We start from the raw sequence: 18323 nt of genomic DNA on the forward strand, positions 1-18323 counted from the left end.
TGAACCGGTACTTTGGATCTGTCTTCACTAAGGAAGATAAAAGCAATCTCCCAGATGTTCTAGTGGCCAGAGTTCCTAGGGTGACGGAGGAACTGAAGGAAATCCACATTAGGCATGAAATTGTGTTGGGTAGACTTATGGTACTGAAGGCTGATAAATTCCCAGGGCCTCAAGGTCTGCATCCCAGAGTACTTAAGCAAGTGGCGCTAGAAATTGTGGACGCATTGGTGATCATTTTCCAATGTTCTATAGATTCAGGATCAGCTCCTTTCGATTGGAGGGTAGCTAATGTTGTCCCACTTTTTAAGAAGGGAGGGAGAGAAAAAACGGGAAATTATAGCCCATTTAGTCTGACATCAGTGGTGGGGAAGATGCTGGAGTCAATTATAAAAGACGAAATTGCGGAGCATTTGGATAGTAGTAACAGGATTGTTCCGAGTCAGCATGGATTTACGAAGGGGAAATCATGCTTGACTAATCTTCTGGAATACTTTGAGGATGTAACAGGAAAATTGACAGGGGAGAGCCGGTGGATGTGGTGCACCTTGACTTTCAGAAATCCTTTGACAAGGTTCCACATAGGAGATTAGTGGGCAAAATTAGAGCACATGACTTGGACAGGTTGTGTGAGTGGGCGGATGCATGGCAGATGCAGTTTAATGTGGATAAGTGTGAGGTTATCCACTTTGGTGGTAAGAATAGGAAGGCAGAGAATTATCTGAATGGTGTCAAGTTAGGAACAGTGGACGTACAACGAGATCTAGGTGTCCTAGTGCATCAGTCACTGAAAGGAAGCATGCAGGTACAGCAGGCAGTGAAGAAAACCAATGGAATGTTGGCCTTCATAACAAGAGGAGTTTAGTAAAGGAGCAAAGAGGTCCTTCTGCAGTTGTACAGGGCCCTCGTGAGGCCGCACCTGGAGTACTATGTGCAGTTTTGGTTTCCAAATTTGAGGAAGGATATTCTTGCTATTGAGGGCGTGCAGCGTAGGTTTACTAGGTTAATTCCCGGAATGGCGGGACTGTCATATGTTGAAAGACTGGAGCGACTAGGCTTGTATACACTGGAATTTAGAAGGATGAGTGGAGATCTTATCGAAACGTATAAAATTATTAAGGTGTTGGACACGTTAGAGGCAGGAAACATGTTCCCAATGTTGGGGGAGTCCAGAACAAGGGGCCACAGTTTAAGAATAAGGGGTAGGCCATTTAGAACTGAGATGAGGAAAAACATTTTCAGTCAGAGAGTTGTGAATCTGTGGAATTCTCTGCCTCAGAAGGCAGTGGAGGCCAATTCTCTGAATGCATTCAAGAGAGAGCTGGATAGAGCTCTTATAGAGAGTGGAGTCAAGGGGTATGGGGAGAAGGCAGGAACGGGGTACTGATTGAGAATGATCCGCCATGGTCAGGGGAGGGGAGGAGGGAGGGATGGGGGAGAGGGGAGGGATATGGACCTCCCCTTTTCCCAGTACCCCTCTTTCCCCACCACCAAGTCCCCTCCGCACGACCCCTGTTGCCCCATTCCCCATTCTCAGACACCCACCCCCCATCTTCTCTCCCCCAGACACACTCTTAGCATCAGTTAAAGGCCCGGCGGGGGGGGGGGGGGTGCGGGGGATCGGATCAGTGAAAGGTCCGGGGGGGGGGGGGGGTGCGGGAGATCGCATCATTCAAAGGCCCGGGGGGGGGGGATAGCGGGGAGATGTTCTCCCGGGTGTGGAAGAGAGGAGAGAAGCAAGGGGAGAGAGGATAGGTGAGCCGGTGATCGCGGGCTGGCGCCGCTAACGGCGTCCATTTTTTTGGTGCGAGTGAGGAGATGCCGCGCATGCGTGCTGAGCACAGAGTGAGGAGATTCCGCGCATGCGTACTGACCGCAACCGCACCGCAGCGCCCTTCTGTCAAAACTTCGATAAATGAGGGGGGGGGGCAGCGCTTTTAAACCTCTGTAACTTAAAAAGTATGCGACCGAAATAAATAAAAACATCATTTGCCAGCAGCGAACCGCATGTTGATTAAGGCGGTACAAAAACCGTGTCGCTACGGTTCACCGTTTTGCCGCAATTGCCGTATTCAGCCGACATCAGTGAAATATATATACATACAAGATCTGAGTTTTAGTACTATACTAGAACAAGTGTGCCCGTTCAAAGCGGGCCCGTTGGGCCCGACCGCACACCCCCCATTTTCTCCTCCCCCAGCCCCACTCTTACTCTCCCCACACTCTCCCCTTGGGCGGAGTCCCACTCCCCGGTCCCCATTCTCAGTCCCCCCCCATTTTCTCTCCCCCAGACATACTCTTAGCATCATTTTGGGAGAGAGGAGAGAAGCAAGGGGAGAGAGGAGAGGTGCCACGCTGAAAGCCTTCAATAAATCAGTAGGAGGGGGTTTGTGCGAGTTTTTTGACGTCACACGCTGAAGGCAATTGAAGAAACGGCTTTCAGTGAAAGGTCCGGGGGGGGGGGGGGGGTGCGGGAGATCGCATCATTCAAAGGCCCGGGGGGGGGGGGGGATAGCGGGGAGGGAGGGGTGAGAGGGGAGGGAGGGGGAGGGAGGGGTGAGAGGGGAGGGAGGGGGACCTCCCCTTTTCCCAGTACCCCTCTTTACCCCACCACCAAGTCCCCTCCGCACGACCCCTGTTGTCCCACTCCCCAGTCCCCATTCTCAGACCCCCCCCCCCATTTTCTCTCCCCCAGACACACTCTTAGCATCGTTTAAAGGCCCGGGGGGGGGCCGTGGAGCGGATCAGTGAAAGGTCCGGGAGGGGGCGGGAGAACGCATCAGTGAAAGGTCCGGGGGGGGGGGGGGTAGCGGGGAGATGGTCTCCCGGGTGTGGGAGAGAGGAGAGAAGCAAGGGGAGAGAGGAGAAGTGAGCCGGTGATCGCGGGCTGGCGCCGCTAACGGCGTCAATTGTTTTGGTGCGAGTGAGGAGATGCCGCGCATGCGTGCTGATCACAGAGTGAGGAGATTCCGCGCATGCGTACTGACCGCAGGCGCACCGCAGCGCCCCCCTTCTGTCAAAACTTCGATAAATGAGGGGGGGCAGCGCTTTTAAACCTCTGTAACTTAAAAAACATGCGACCGAATTAAACAAAAACATCATTTTTGAGCAGCAAACCGCATGGTGATTAAGGCGGTACAAAAACCGTGTCGCTACATTGCACCGTTTTGCCGCAATTGCCGTATTCAGCCGACATCAGTGAAATATATATACATACAAGAACTGAGTTTTAGTAGTATATAGATAGATATATATAAATATATATATATATATATCATGTGTGTGTGTGTGTTTGTGTGTGTGTGTTTGTGTGTGTGTGTGTGTGCGTGTGTGTGTGTGTGCGTGTGTGTGGCTGGCAAGCAACGGCAGATGTTTGTTTACAGCGAAGATAGACACAAAAAGCTGAATTCGCGGAATAGGCAGCATCTTTGGATAGAAGGAATAATTGAAGTGTCGGGTGAGACCCTTCTTCTGACCTATATACATATATATTTATTTAGTTAGAGGATAATGAATCTCTGGAAATATTTGCCACAGAAGGCAGTGGAGGACGTCAATTTATCTTTTTAAGGCGGAGATAGATAGATTCTTGATGGTTACGGGTTCCTGGTGTTATGGGGAGAAGGCAGGAGAAAGGGGTTAGGAGGGAGTGGCAGATCAGCCATTATTGAACGGCGGAATAGTCTTGATGGGCCGAATGGTCTAATGCTGCTCCTATCATTAACGAATATCGGGGGCCAGTTCTTCGTCCAGAGGATGGTGTCACGGTAAAATTCTCTAGCATAAGCCAGTGGAAACAGACCATTAAATATACAACGACAAGCGACAAATACAAGTACTTTAATGCCAACGAGGGTTCAATGGAGATGGGGAGGAGGTGGAAACAGGGGGTTAAAGAAGCTGATCAACCATGACCCTGTCAAACAGAACAGGGTGGCCGTGGGGTCCAATATCCTTGCGCAATATTTTACGTGCCCATATAATTAATGCAAAATATTTGAACGTTGAGCTCAGAAACGCTTGCTGTAAAAGTGGCCAACATATCGTTTGCATTTCCAATTTATTCCTGAACCCACATACAGGTCAAAGTTCACCGAGACCTGTGGAAAGGCACATAACACCAGCCCCGGAACCGAAATCTTTCAATCCCAATTTATCTGGAACTTTCCCAGTCTATATTAAACACGTGCTGGTGGTGGGAGGAGGTTTGACAATAGACAATAGACAATAGACAATAGACAATAGGTGCAGGAGTAAGCCATTCGGCCCTTCGAGCCAGCACCGCCATTCAATGTGATCATGGCTGATCATTCTCAATCAGTACCCCGTTCCTGCTTTCACACCATACCCCCTGACTCCGCTATCCTTAGGAGCTATATCTAGCTCTCTCTTGAATGTATTCAGACAATTAGCCTCCACCGCCCTCTGAGGCAGAGAATTCCACAGATTCACAGATTTTCCTCATCTCTGTTCTAAATGGCCTACCCATTATTCTTAAGCTGTGGCCCCTGGTTCTGGACTCCCCCAACATTGGGAACATGTTTCCTGCCTCTAACCTGTTAAACCCCTTAATAATCTTATACGTTTCGATAAGATCCCCTCTCATCCTTCTAAATTCCAGTGTATACAAACCTAGTCGCTCCAGTCTTTCAACATATGACAGTCCCGCAATTCCGGGAATTAACCTAGTAAACCTACGCTGCACGCCCCCAATAGCAAGAATATCGTTCCTCAAATTTGGAGACCAAAACTGCACACCAGGTGCGGTCTCACTTGGGCCCTGTACAACTGCAGAAGGCCCTCTTTGCTCCTATACTCAACTCCTCTTGTTATGAAGGCCAACATTCCATTGGCTTTCTTCACTGCCTGCTGTACCTGCACGCTTCCGTTCAGTGACTGATGCACTAAGACACCCAGATCACGTTGTACATCCCTTTTTCCTAACTTGACACCGTTCAAATAATAATCTGCCTTCCTATTCTTACCACCAATGTGGATAACCTCAAACTTATGTGCATTAAACTGCATCTGCCATGCATCCGCCCACTCACACAACCTGTCTAAGTCACCCTGCAACCTCATAGCTGCGCAATTTCGCCTTTTATAATTGACTCCAGCATGTTCCCCACCACTGATTTCAGACTAACTGGTCTATAATTTCCCGTGTTCTCTCTCCCTCCTTTCTTGAAAAGTGGGATAACATTAGCTACCCTCCAATCCACAGGATCTGACCCGGAATCTAGAGAACATTGGAAAATAATCACTAATGCGTCCACAATTTCGAGAGCCACCTCCTTAAGCACCCTGGGATGCAGACCATCAGGCCCTGGGGATTTATCAGCCTTGAGTCCCATCAGTCTACCCAAAACTTTTTCCTGCCTAATGTGGATTTCCTCCAGTTCCTCTGTCACCCTAAGATCTCTGGCCACTAGAACATCTGGGAGATTTTTTGTATCCTCCTCAGTGAAGACATATCCAAAGTACCGGTTCAACTCGCCTGCCATTTCCTTGTTCCCCATAATAAATTCTCCTGCTTCTGTCTTCAAGGGACCCACATTTGCATTGGCTTTTTTTTTCCTCTTCACATACCTAAAAAAGCTTTTACTATCCTCCTTTATATTATTGGCTAGTTTACCCTCGTACCTCATCTATTCTCCCCGTGTTGCCTTTTTAGTTTGGGGTTAATTTGTCGTTAAGAGTCATTGGGTCATGGAGTGATACAATATATAAACAGTTCCTTTGGCCCACACCGTCCAACATGTCCCAGCTACACTAGTCTCACTTGCCCGAGTGTGGTCCATATTCCTCTCATCCTGTCCGATTCTTGTACCTGTCTGACAGTTTCTTCAATATTGGGATAGTCCCTGCCTCAACTACCTACTCCGGACGATTGTTTCATACACCCACTACCCTTTCTTTGAAAATTGTATCCCTTAGATTCCTACTAAATCTTTTCTCCTTCACCTGAAACCGACGTCCTCTTGTCCTCGATTCACCTACACGGGGCAAAAGATTCTATGCATCTACACGATCTAATCCTCTCATGATTTTATACAACTCTATAAGATCACCCCCATCCTCCTGTGCTTCAAGGCATAGAGTCCTAGCCTACTCACTCTATCCCTGTAGCTCAGACCCTCCAATCGTGGCACCATCCTCGTGATTCTTCTATGTCGCCAAAAATTCAAATTTAACGGGAACTATCCCGGTATTTATTAAATCCGTGCTGCAAGACAACTGAACCACATCCGTTCACAGCCCCCCATCCTTTCCTGGTCTGTTTCGGTTTGGTTTAGTTTGGTTCAGTTCGGTTCGTTTCATTTTTGTCAGCCCTACCGAGATACCGTGAAAACCTTTGCGTGCTTGCTGACCGAATGGGGAACTGAGACGTTGATGGAAGAGGTTCTGGGAGCCGCACTGGTGTTCATATGTCAGTTATTTCCATTACGTTGAAAACTTAGATACAAAACAGGCTGAGCAGATGTTGGCAGATGTACAAAACAATCTTTGGACAATCTCAAGAGGTATTTCAGCAATATCAGATACACAGAATTTCAGAATCTTTATAAGTAGCGGAATTAATGTGCAGCTGGTAGAAATGTAATTGATGACATCAGAATTTCGTGAGGTATAAGTAAACCTGACCGGGGACCTTGAGCCTCTGGCAGTGACGATCTACCTGAGACCATTGACAGCACAGGCCACATCTTTATGTCCCACCGATATCAGCGACGGGAACTATCTCCAAAGACGTACAGGTATGTAGGTTAATGGGCTGGGTAAATGTAAAAATTGTCCCTAGTGGGTGTAGGATAGTGTTAATGTACGGGGATCGCTGGGCGGCACGGACTTGGTGGGCCGAAAAAGCCTGTTTCCGGCTGTATATATATGATATGATGATATGATAACTAGTAGCTTTGACCAGATATATACCCTTCTCTGTGTCCAATATTACTTTGACTATTTCATCACCGTCGTCGGACTGCTCAGTAAGTCGTTATATCCGCTTCCCATTTAACAGCGTTAAGAGGTTGAATTTTTGCAACTGTTCTTTCGGATGAGGAGAGTGAAGCATTGCCCGGAGTTTGTCCATCTAATCTATCCGCCATGCAAACACAAGACAACAGCGCGTCTCTGAATTTACTTCAAGATGTTGCATATTTTGTTTTATGTTGGTAGAGGAAACGATGCGGGATGTCGGCGCACGATCCCGACGGGGAACTGAAGAGGGTCGCTGATGGGAGGGGGAGATGCAACACTCGGAGTGGCTCAGAAAGGGTCGCAGTGCGCGGTCCCTGCGTGGTTCCCGAGGTGAAGTTTTATACAAAGTGCGGGCTCCGGGAACACAAATCCTAATTTTTAACGCCACTGAAAAGCCATAATTATAATCCGTTGTTTGCCGATCACTCGGACAATTGTTAGACCGGTTTCGGAAGTCTGTATTAATTCCGGATGGAGATGACAGCAACACCGGGTCCAAAGTTTCTTTCTCTTGGAATACACGGAGACTGAAGCAGCCACACACAAAGGTGACGTTTAGTGCCGTGTCTCTGCTGGACACGCTACTTCATCTCAACCCAAACCACCCAAACCCTCCTTCAATTTTCGGTTTAAGACAGCATTTGCAGTTCATTCGTACACATTTCATGATGAATTGATATTTGGCTCGGGTGACTGTCATACCGCAAGACAGCTGTAGGGGTCGTGCCTGCACCATGACCACCAACATGGAGAGCACCTTGCATCTGGTGACCAGGTTCAAAAGCCGTCTTTGTTCATTTCCCCACAGGTAATATAGTGGCGATCATCGTTATCGGACGGGGAAATTGCGGACTGTCCCGGTGCATCACTCACTATCTAGTGGCGATGGCGGCAGCAGATCTAATGGCCGTCTTCTTCAACGTAGCGATATATTACATTGACGGTGCGATTTTCCGAGGGTGCACTCACACAGTTCCATGCATGCTGCAAAGGGTGATGGCCTACGTGTCCCTGGACTGCTCAGTCTGATTAACTGTAGCTTTTCCATTTGATTGCTTTGTGGCCATTTGTTGCCAGGGCTTTAAGACCAGGTACTGCACGGTTAGAATCGTCAGGGTGGCGATAGCAGCAGTGTATGTGGTGAGCTTATTACGGAACATCCCCTACTACTTTGCATTTTATTCTTATTATATAGACCCGCAATCGGATGTTTGGAAATGCCGGAGTATTTTTTCCATTACGGGTGGCTTGCTTTCTCCTGGATTCGCACCTTTTTAACCCCTCTGGTTCAATTTTTCGTTATTGTGTTGCTTAATATCCTGACAGTCAGATCCATCGTGGTGGCGAGCCGAGCCTGCAGGAAGCTCCGCGCTCACGCCGGTGGCGAGAAACAGGAGAACCCGGAGATGCAGAGTCGAAGGAAATCGATCATTTTACTCTTCTGTGTGTCCGGAAGTTTCATCCTCCTGTGGCTTACGGACGTGTGCTTCTTCATTTACACGCATATTGCCAACTTACACCAAGTCCAAAGCCTCGCTAACCCAAGGAATATCGCAATTTCAACTGCAGACATGCTTAAAATTCTAAGTTCGTGCACGAACACGTTTATTTATGTGCTCACTCAGTCGAAGGTCAGAGACGAACTGAAGAATGCAATCAAGTATCCCTTCACAATATGTCTTAAGATTGTTCAAAAATAAATCTGATGTAATAAATGTTAATCTGTAATGAATATGTTAACGAGGTAACCAGAGCAGCGTCGTCTATTAAGAGCTGAAAGAAAGACACACTGATGGGTCTGGGAGAGTTGCAATAAAGTAGTCATGGCGAATGTTTCGATCAACTGTCTCGTGACTGAAACAATGCGAGCTGATTGCCGGAGTAGGGAGTAAAGGGAATGAATGAGACCAGCTCTGAGTATTTCTGGACCGGGCTACCTGTGTGTGTCAGATTAAAGGATCGTGCGCCCCCTGCAGACTGGTTGTGTCATGATTTTATAACCGTCTGTGCCATTTAATTAAAGCCAATGGTGGATGTATGTGTTATGCATAGTATTCAAATCATCATAATTTAACCTATTTACAAGTAAACGTATTTCTACCACATTTTGTATGTGATGTGTTCATGTACACCTTTCATGCAAAGCGCTCTGACCGCCAAAGCCTGCTGGATCTCCACTTACCAATCATTATCATTCATTTACCCATTCCCATCCCGACTCTTCTGTCCTTTGTCTCATTGTTTCGTAAAGTGAGGCTGCAAGCAAACTGCAGACGCCGCACTTCAAATTCCGCTTGGGTAGCTTGCAATCTAACGGTTTGAACTTTGAGTTCCAGTTATGAAGTCATGGAGCACCGAAGCATATCTCCTCGTTCACCTTAACTGTGCAAACCAAAATGTCCCATCTACATTAGTCTCATCTGGCCGTGTTTGCCCCATCTTCCCCAAAATCCCTCCTATCCATGTACCTGTCATAATTTCTTTGAAAAGTTATTACCCTACGTGCAATAACTAGGTACTCTGATATGTCCCTCTGTACATCCACCACTCATTGAGTGAAAGGGATATCCCGCAGTTTCCTATCAAATCCTGGCATTCTCGTTTTCAGCCTTAAATCAGTGTCCACTACTTTTTGATTTCCGAATCCTGGATGGTTCACCCTATATATTCCCTATTGTGTTTTATGTCAGATCATGCTTGTGCCGCCTGCGTTCCCATGAGATGCCTGCCTGCTGAACCACTCCCTAGAGCTCTGGTCCTCAAGTCCTGGCAAATCGTGAATGTTCTCTGCCCGGTTTCCACCTTAATGACATCCTTCCTAAAGCTGGGTGACCAAAGTGAGCACCGTACTCTAAATGTGGCCGGACCAAAATCTTTTCAAATTTAACATGCTCAACCTTTTAGTTTAGTTTAGTTTAGTTTAGTTTAGTTTAGTTTAGTTTAGTTTAGTTTAGTTTAGTTTAGTTTAGTTTAGTTTAGTTTAGTTTAGTTTAGTTTAGTTTAGTTTAGTTTAGTTTAGTTTAGTTTAGTTTAGTTTAGTTTAGTTTAGTTTAGTTTAGTTTAGTTTAGTTTAGTTTAATTTTGAGACACAGCATAGAAAGAAGCTCTTCGGCCCACCGAGTCCGCACCGACCAGCGATCCCCGCACACCAACACTAGTCCTACACACACTACGGACAATTTTACATTTATACCAAGCCAACCAACTGCAAACATTTGAGTGTGGGAAGAAAGCGAAGATCTCGGAGGAAACCCACGCAGGTCACGGGGAGAACGTGCAAACTCCGTATAGACAAGCCCCCGTTGTCAGGATCGATCCCGGTTCTCTGGCGTTGTAACGCATTTCAAGATACCTCACATGCTCTTCGGCTCGTCAATTACTACATTTTTCCAGGCCCTCACTCCATCAGCTTTACTATGGACGTTCAGTCATTCTACAACTCCACCCCTTACCAGGAAGACCTGAAGGCACTCCGTTTCTTCCTCGACCGCAGAACCAGCCAATTATCCTGTACTAACACTGTCCTCCGCCTAGCAGAGCTGGTCGTAACAATTTATCCTTCAATTCTCATGCTTCCTGTAAATCCAAAGCACAACTATGAGCACTCGTGTGGGCCCCAGCTATGCCTGGCTCTTTGTAGTGTACGTCGAACCTGTTCGAGGCGTATACTGGCCCTATCCCCGAACTGCATCTCTGCTACATTGACGACTGCATCGGTGTCACCTCCTGCATCCATGCAGAACTCACGGGCTTTCCCCGCACTTCACTCAAATCATTTTTCCAAACTGCACTACTAATTTACATACTGCACTCAACTTCACTTGGACCATCCCCGACATCCGTGGGATTGATCCCTGGGATGGCGGGACTGTCATATGAGGAAAGATTGAAAGGACGGGGCTTGTATTCACTGGAGTTCAGAAGGACGAGAGGGGATTTTATAGAAACATATACAATTATAAGACTGGACAAGCTAGATGCAGGAAAAATTTCCCAGTGTTGTGCGAGTCCAGAACCTGGGGCCACACACATTCTTAGAATAAAGGGGAGGCCATTTAAAACTGAGGTGAGAAAAAACGTTTCCAACCAGAGAGTTGTGAATTTGTTGAATTTTCTGCCACAGTGGGCAGTGCAAGCCAAATCACTGGATGGATTTAAGAGAGAGTTAGATAGAGCTCTGGGGGCTAGTGGAATCAAGGGATATGGGGAGATGCCAGGCACGGGTTATTGATTGGGGACAATCAGCCATGTCCACAATGAATGACGGTGCTGGTTCGCAGGGCCGAATAGCCTCCTCCTGCACCTAGTTTCTATGTTTCTTGATCTCACTGTCCCCATCACTGGTGATATCCTATCAACTGACACATAGTATGAACCTACCGACTCCAGCAGCTATCTAGACTACACTTCTTCCCACTATGCTTCCTGCAAAGACTCTATCCCCTTCTTTCCCCTTCTTTCAATTCCTCCGTCTAAGACACATCTGCAGCTAAGGTTAAGTGTTCCATACCAGGACATCCGAGATATCATCATCCTTTAGGGAACGGAGATTCCCCAATTCCATCATAGATGAAGCCCTCACACATGCGTCCTTAGTACCCTGCAGCTCTAGTCTTGCTCCTCCACCCCCAGTCGCAACAGGGACAGAGTCCCCCTCGTCCTCACCTTTAACCCCATCAGCAGTTGCACACAGCACACAATCCGACGATATTTTCGCCACCTCCAATGGCATCCCTCCACGAGCCATACCTACCCATCTCCACCACTTTTCTCTTTCGGCAGTGAACATTCCGTCTGAAACACCCTGGTCAAATCGTCCCTTCCTACCCAAACCATTCCCTCCCCAGGTACTTAATCCTGCAACCGCAGTAGACCCAACACCTGTCCCTATACCTCGCGGCTCGATGCCGTCCAAGGACTCGAAGTACTTTGAAGTGAGGCAAAGGTTTACTTGCATTCCCTCCTCCCTCATCTACTCTATCAGCTTTTCCAGGTGTGGACTCCTACATATCGGCGAGGTCAAGCTCGGTGATCATTTCACTGAACTCTTCCGCTCAGTCCGCCTAGACTTACACGATCACCCGGTTGTTACACACTTTAACCCCTATCCATTCCCATACTGACCTTTCTGTCCTGGGCCTACTCCACTGTCAGAGTGAGGTCCAATACAATTTGGAGGAACAGCACCTTATATTTCGCTTGGGCAAATTACAACGCAGTGGTATGCATATTGACTTATCTGGGGTATACACATTATGCTGGGGTAACTTAGAGGGTTAGGCAGCATCTCGGGAGAGAAGGAATGGCTGACGTTTCGGATCGAGACCATTCTTCAGACTGATATCAGGGGAGGGGATAAAGAGCGAAAAAATTGAATATTTCAAGTTTGAGAAGTCAATGTTCATACCGCTAGTGTGTAATCTACCGAAGCGAAATACGAGGTGCTGTTCCTCCAATTTGCGCTGGGCCTCACTCTGACAATGGAGGAGGCCCAGGACAGAAAGGTTACATTGGGAACGGGAGGGGTAGTTGAAGTGCTGAGCCACCGGGAGATCAGGTATGGAGTTAAGACGGTCTGAGCGGAGTTGTTTGGCGAAAAGATCGCCGAGCCTGCACCTGGTCTCGCCAATGTAGAGAAGTTGACAGCTGGAACAGCGGATGCAGTAGATGAGGTTGTAGGAGGTGTAGGTGAACCTCTGCCTCACGTGGAAAGACTGTTTGGGTCCTTGGATGGAGTCGAGAAGGAGGTAAAGGTACAGGTGTTGCATCTCCTGCGGTTGCGGGGAAAGTACCTGGGGAGGGTGTGGTTTGGGTTGGAAGGGACGAGTGGACCAGGGGGTTTCGGAGGGAACGGTCTCTGCTGAAAGAAGAAAGGGGTAGGGATGGGAAGATGTGGCCAGTAGTGGGATCCCGTTGGAGGTGGCGAACATTTTGGAGGATAAATTGTTGCATGCCACGGCTAATTGGGTGGAAGGTGAGAACAAGGGGGACTCTGTCCATGTTACGAATATGGGGAGGGGGAGCAAGCGCGGAGCTGCGGGATATTGAGGAGATCCTAGTGAGAGCCTCATCTATAATGGAAGAGGGGAACCCCCGTTTCCTATGGAACACCTCATCCTGCGCGCAGATGTGGCGTAGGCGGAGGAATTGCGGGAAAGGAATAGAATCTTTACAGGAAACTGGGTGGGAAGAAGTGTAGTCAAAATAGCTATGGGAGTCAGTGGGTTTGTTGTGCATGTCGGTCAATAGTCTGTCTCCTGTGATGGAGATTCTGAGATCCAGAGACGGTAGGGAGATTTCGGAAAGGGTCCATGTAAATTTGAGAGCAGGATGGAAGTTAGTGGTGAGGTTCATGAAGTCAGTGAGTTCTGCATGGGTGCAGGAGGTAGCAACATTGCAGTCGTCAATGTAGCGGAGGTAGAGTTCTGGGACAAGGCTAGTGGACACCTGGAACAGGGATTGTTCGACGTACCCTACAAAGAGGCAGGCATAGCTACGGCCCATGCGAGTACCCAGAGCTAGGCCTTCGATTTGGAGGAAGTGGGAGGAGTCGAAGGAGAAATTGTCGAGGGTAAGGACCAGCTCTGCTCGGCGGAGGAGAGTATTGGTAAATAAGGTAAAGATAACCCTTGCTTTCCCTTTCTCTCCATCCCTCCCCATCCTAGTGCTCCGACCAGTCTGACTGTCCCTCCTGACATTGCATGCCTCGTTGTCAACTCCCCGCAGCTACCAATGATCTATTCTACATGTTACATAATCTTCGTCCCCATTGATCTCTCGTTGCACTCTCCCCTGACTCTCATCCTGAAGGATCTAGAATCGAAACGTCACCCATTCCTTCTATGCAGAGACGCTGCCTGGCCTGCTGAGTTACTCCAGATTTTTATGTCTATCTTCAATCTGTGTGGATAACTTTCAACGTCTCCTCCTCACTGACCATCAACACAGGTCCACCTCAAGGCAGTGAGCTTACCCTCCTGCTCTAATCTCCTTACACCCCTGACTCAGCGGCCAAACACGGCTCCAATGCCATGTCTATTCAGGATCAGTTCCTGTGGATTGGAGGGTACCTAATGTTGTCCCACTTTTAAGAAAGGAGGGAGAGAGAAAATGGCAAATTATAGACCAGTTAGTCTGACATCAGTGGTGGGGAAGATACTGGATTCAATTATAAAAGATGAAATTGAGGAACATTTGGATAGTAGTAACAGGATTGTTCCGGGTCAGCATGGATTTACGAAGGGGAAATCATGCTTGACTAATCTTCTGGAATTCTTTGAGGATGTAACTAGGAAAATTGACAGGGGAGAGCCGGTGGATGTGGTGTACCTTGAATTTCAGAAAGCCTTTGACAAGGTTCCACATAGGAGATTAGTGGGCAAAATCAGAGCACATGGTATTGGAGGTTGGGTACTGACATGGATAGAAAATTGGTTGACAGACAGAAAGCAAAGAGTGGGGATAAATGGGTCCCTTTCAGAATGGCAGGCAGTGGGGTACCGCAAGGCTCGGTGCTGTGACCGCAGCTATTTACAATATACATTAATGACTTGGATGAAGGGATTAAAAGTACCTTTAGCAAATTTGCAGATGATACAAAGCTGGGTGGTAGTGTGAACTGTGAGGAAGATGCTATGAGGTCACAGGGTGAATTCGACAGGTTGTGTGAGTGGGCGGATGCATGGCAGATGCATTTTAATGTGGATAAGTGTGAGGTTATCCACTTTGGTGGTAAGAATAGGAAGGCAGAGTATTATCTGAATGGTGTCAAGATCGGAACAGGGGACGTACAACGAGATCTGGGTGTCCTAGTGCATCAGTCACTGAAAGGAAGCATGCAGGTACAGCAGGCAGTGAAGAAAGCCAATGCAATGTTGCCCTTCATAACAAGAGGAGTTGAGTATAGGAGCAAAGAGGTCCTTCTGCAGTTGTACAGGGCCCTAGTGAGACCGCACCTGGAGTACTGTGTGCAGTTTTGGTCTCCATATTTGAGGAAGGATATTCTTGCTATTTAGGTTTACTAGGTTAATTCCCGGAATGGCGGGACTGTCATATGTTGAAAGATTGGAGCGACTAGGCTTGTATACACTGGAATTTAGAAGGATGAGAGGAGATCTTATCCAAACGTATAAGATTATTAAGGGGCTGGACACGTTAGAGGCAGGAAACATGTTCCCAATGTTGGGGGAGTCCAGAACAAGGGGCCACAGCTTAAGAATAAGGGGTAGGCCATTTAGAACGGAGATGAGGAAAAACTTTTTCAGTCAGAGAGTTGTGAATCTGTGGAATTCTCTGCCTCAGAAGGCAGTGGAGGCCAATTCTCTGAACGCATTCAAGAGAGAGCTAGATAGAGCTCTTACGGATAGCGGAGTAAGGGGGGTATGGGGAGAAGGCATGAACGGGGTACTAATTGAGAATGATCAGTCATTATCACATTGAATGGCGGTGCTGGCTCGAATGGCCGAATGGCCTCCTCCTGCACCTATTGTCTCTTGTCTATTGTTTATTGTCTATTCGACAATGGCACATCTACAATTGGTTAAATCATGGATTTTGATGAATCAAATTACAGATAAGAGAAAGAACACCCATTTAAACATTGATGTAAACAAAACACTCAACATAAACAAAAACAAGGAACTATTTATTGACACCAAATTGTAAGATAGTGAAGATGGTTGTCAAATAATGCAGCAGCATCTTGATCGGTTGGTCAGGTGGGCCGAAGAGTGATTAATGCAATGTAATTCTGAGGTGTGAGTTGTTTCATTTTGGGAATTCTAACATGGACAGCAGTCTGACCGCCACGGTGAATGGCAGGGCTCTGGGGAGTGTCGGAGAGCAGAGGGATCTTCTATTGCAGGTACATAGTTCGTTGAAAGTCGCACCACATGTAGATGGAGTTGTCAAAAAGCTTTTGGCATAATTACCTTCATCAGTCAGAATGCTGGATATAACAGAGGAGAGGTCATGTTGCAGTTCTATAAGACGTTGATGAGGCTGCATATAGACTATTGTGTTCAGTTCTGGCCACGAAGTTATAGGAAAGATGTTATCAAGCTGGAAGGGATGCAGAGAATATTTACGAGGAAGTTGCCATTACTCGAGGGCGTGGGCTCTAGGTAGAGGTTTAGCAGGCTGGGGCTCTATTCCTTATAGAGGTGGATAAAATCGTGAGAGGAATAGATATGGTAGACGCATGGTCTCTTGCCCAGTGCAGGTGAACCGAGAACTAGAGGATTTAGGTTTCAGGTTAGTGGGGAAAGGTTTAATCGGAACATAAAGGGTAACTTTTTTCACATAAAGGATGGTGGCTGATCAACGAGCTGCCGGAGGAGGTAGTTGAGGCAGGTACTATTACAACGTTTCAGAAACATTTAGACAGACCAAATTGAGCATGCCATTTATATGGTGAAGAGAAAACTGAAGGGGACTAGCCCCCAAAACACGCATACGCTAAAGATGGCTGTAATACAGGCCTGGCAGAGCATCACCAGAGAAGACACCCATCAACTGGTGATGTCCATGAATCGCAGACTTCAAGCAGTCATTGCATGCAAAGGATATGCAGCAAAATAATAAACATGATTACTTTCATTTGCATGACATTGCTGTGTCCCAAACATTATGGTGCCCTGAAATATACGGGGGACTATGAATAAACACTGCTGTAATTTCTACATGGTAAAACCAAAATGTATAAAAATACCCTTTATTAAAATCAGACAATGTGCACTTTGTCAACAAATCAAACACATGTGATTTTTTCTATTAGAAATCTCAAATTGTGGAGTACAGAGGCAAATGAATTAATGATGGGCCTTTGTCCCAAATATTATGGACGGCGCTGTAAGTATCCAGCTCCTGATTCACGCGTCATTTATGATTTTTTGACACCGCGACCATGATTCAAAATATTGATTTAGCAGGGATTAGCGTGCAACGAGCCAAATGCAGGCACATGCGACAATTTGGAGTGTCAAGTGAAACAATATTGTCAGTTCTCAAAGCCTCTCCACATTGCAGAACGTGGAGGTGATGTTTCAAGAGATATTGAAGAATGGTCCAACCGCTCCCATTAAAGTATGATGGACATTTGACGGCACTGGACCTGTACTCGCTAGAATTTAAAAGGATGAGGAGGTCCTCATTGAAACATCGAATAGTGAAAGGCCTGGATAGAGTGGAACTGGACAGGATATGTCCATGTTTCATGTTGACGACCTGTCGTGAGGAATAGATATCAGCAAAGATGCTGAAGCATTGTCACGTCAACCTCCACCAACACTCCCAAAAGAAGTTCCAGGTACTCACAAATATAATGTAAAAAATAACTACCCGCAAATTTAATTTAATATAAAGATACAGCATGGAAACAGGCCCTTCGGTCCACCGAATCAGCGTCGACCAGCGATCTCAGGACATTAGCACTATCCTACACACTGGGGGCAATTTACAATATTTTACCACAGCTAATTAACCAACAAAACTGTGCATCTTTAAAGTGTGGGAGGAAACCGGAGCATCTGGTGAAAACCTAGGTCACGTGGAGTACGTACAAACTCCATATAGACAGCACCCGTAGATAGGATCCAACCTGCGTCTCTGGCGTTGTGATGCAGCAACACTACCGCTGCACCACTGATGCCGTTCATGACGTTTCTGACCAATCTATCTGCGCCACTCAAAATTTATGTATACAGACCAGTTAAAAAGATTTGCAAATAGCTGGGTCAAATCATAATATTAGCTACCCTCCAATCCACGGGAACTGATTGAACATTGGAAAATGATCACCAATACGTCCACGATTTCTTGAGCCACCTACTTGAGTACCTTCGGGTGCAGACCATCAGGCCATGGGGATTTATCAGCCTTCAGTCCCATCAGTCGACGCAATACTATTTCTCTCTTAACGCAAATTTCTTTCAGTTCCTCTGTCTCCCTTGATCCTCTGTCCACTAGTACATCTGGCAGATTATTTGTGTCTTCCGGAGGGAAGACAGTTCCGAAGTACCTGTTCAACTCTCCCGCCATTTCCTTGTTATCCATTATAATTTCACCCGTTTCTGCCTTCAAGGGACCAACATTTGTCTTTATTACTTGTTTTCTCTTCATGCCTAAAGAAGCTTTTATTTCCTTATATATATTCTAGGCCAACTTCGCTCCGTGCCTCATATTTTCAGCCCGTATTGCCCTTTTTGCTATATTCCGTTGTCATTTGAAAGTTACCATTCCTCTGGCTTCCCACTTCCCTTTGCTATCTTATACATCTTTTCTTTTAGTTTTATTCCATCTCTCACTTCCCTTGTCAGCAACGGTTGCCTCTTACTTCCCTTGTAATC

Source organism: Rhinoraja longicauda, chromosome 34 (assembly GCF_053455715.1).
Source record: "Rhinoraja longicauda isolate Sanriku21f chromosome 34, sRhiLon1.1, whole genome shotgun sequence".
Lineage (NCBI taxonomy): Eukaryota > Metazoa > Chordata > Chondrichthyes > Rajiformes > Arhynchobatidae > Rhinoraja > Rhinoraja longicauda.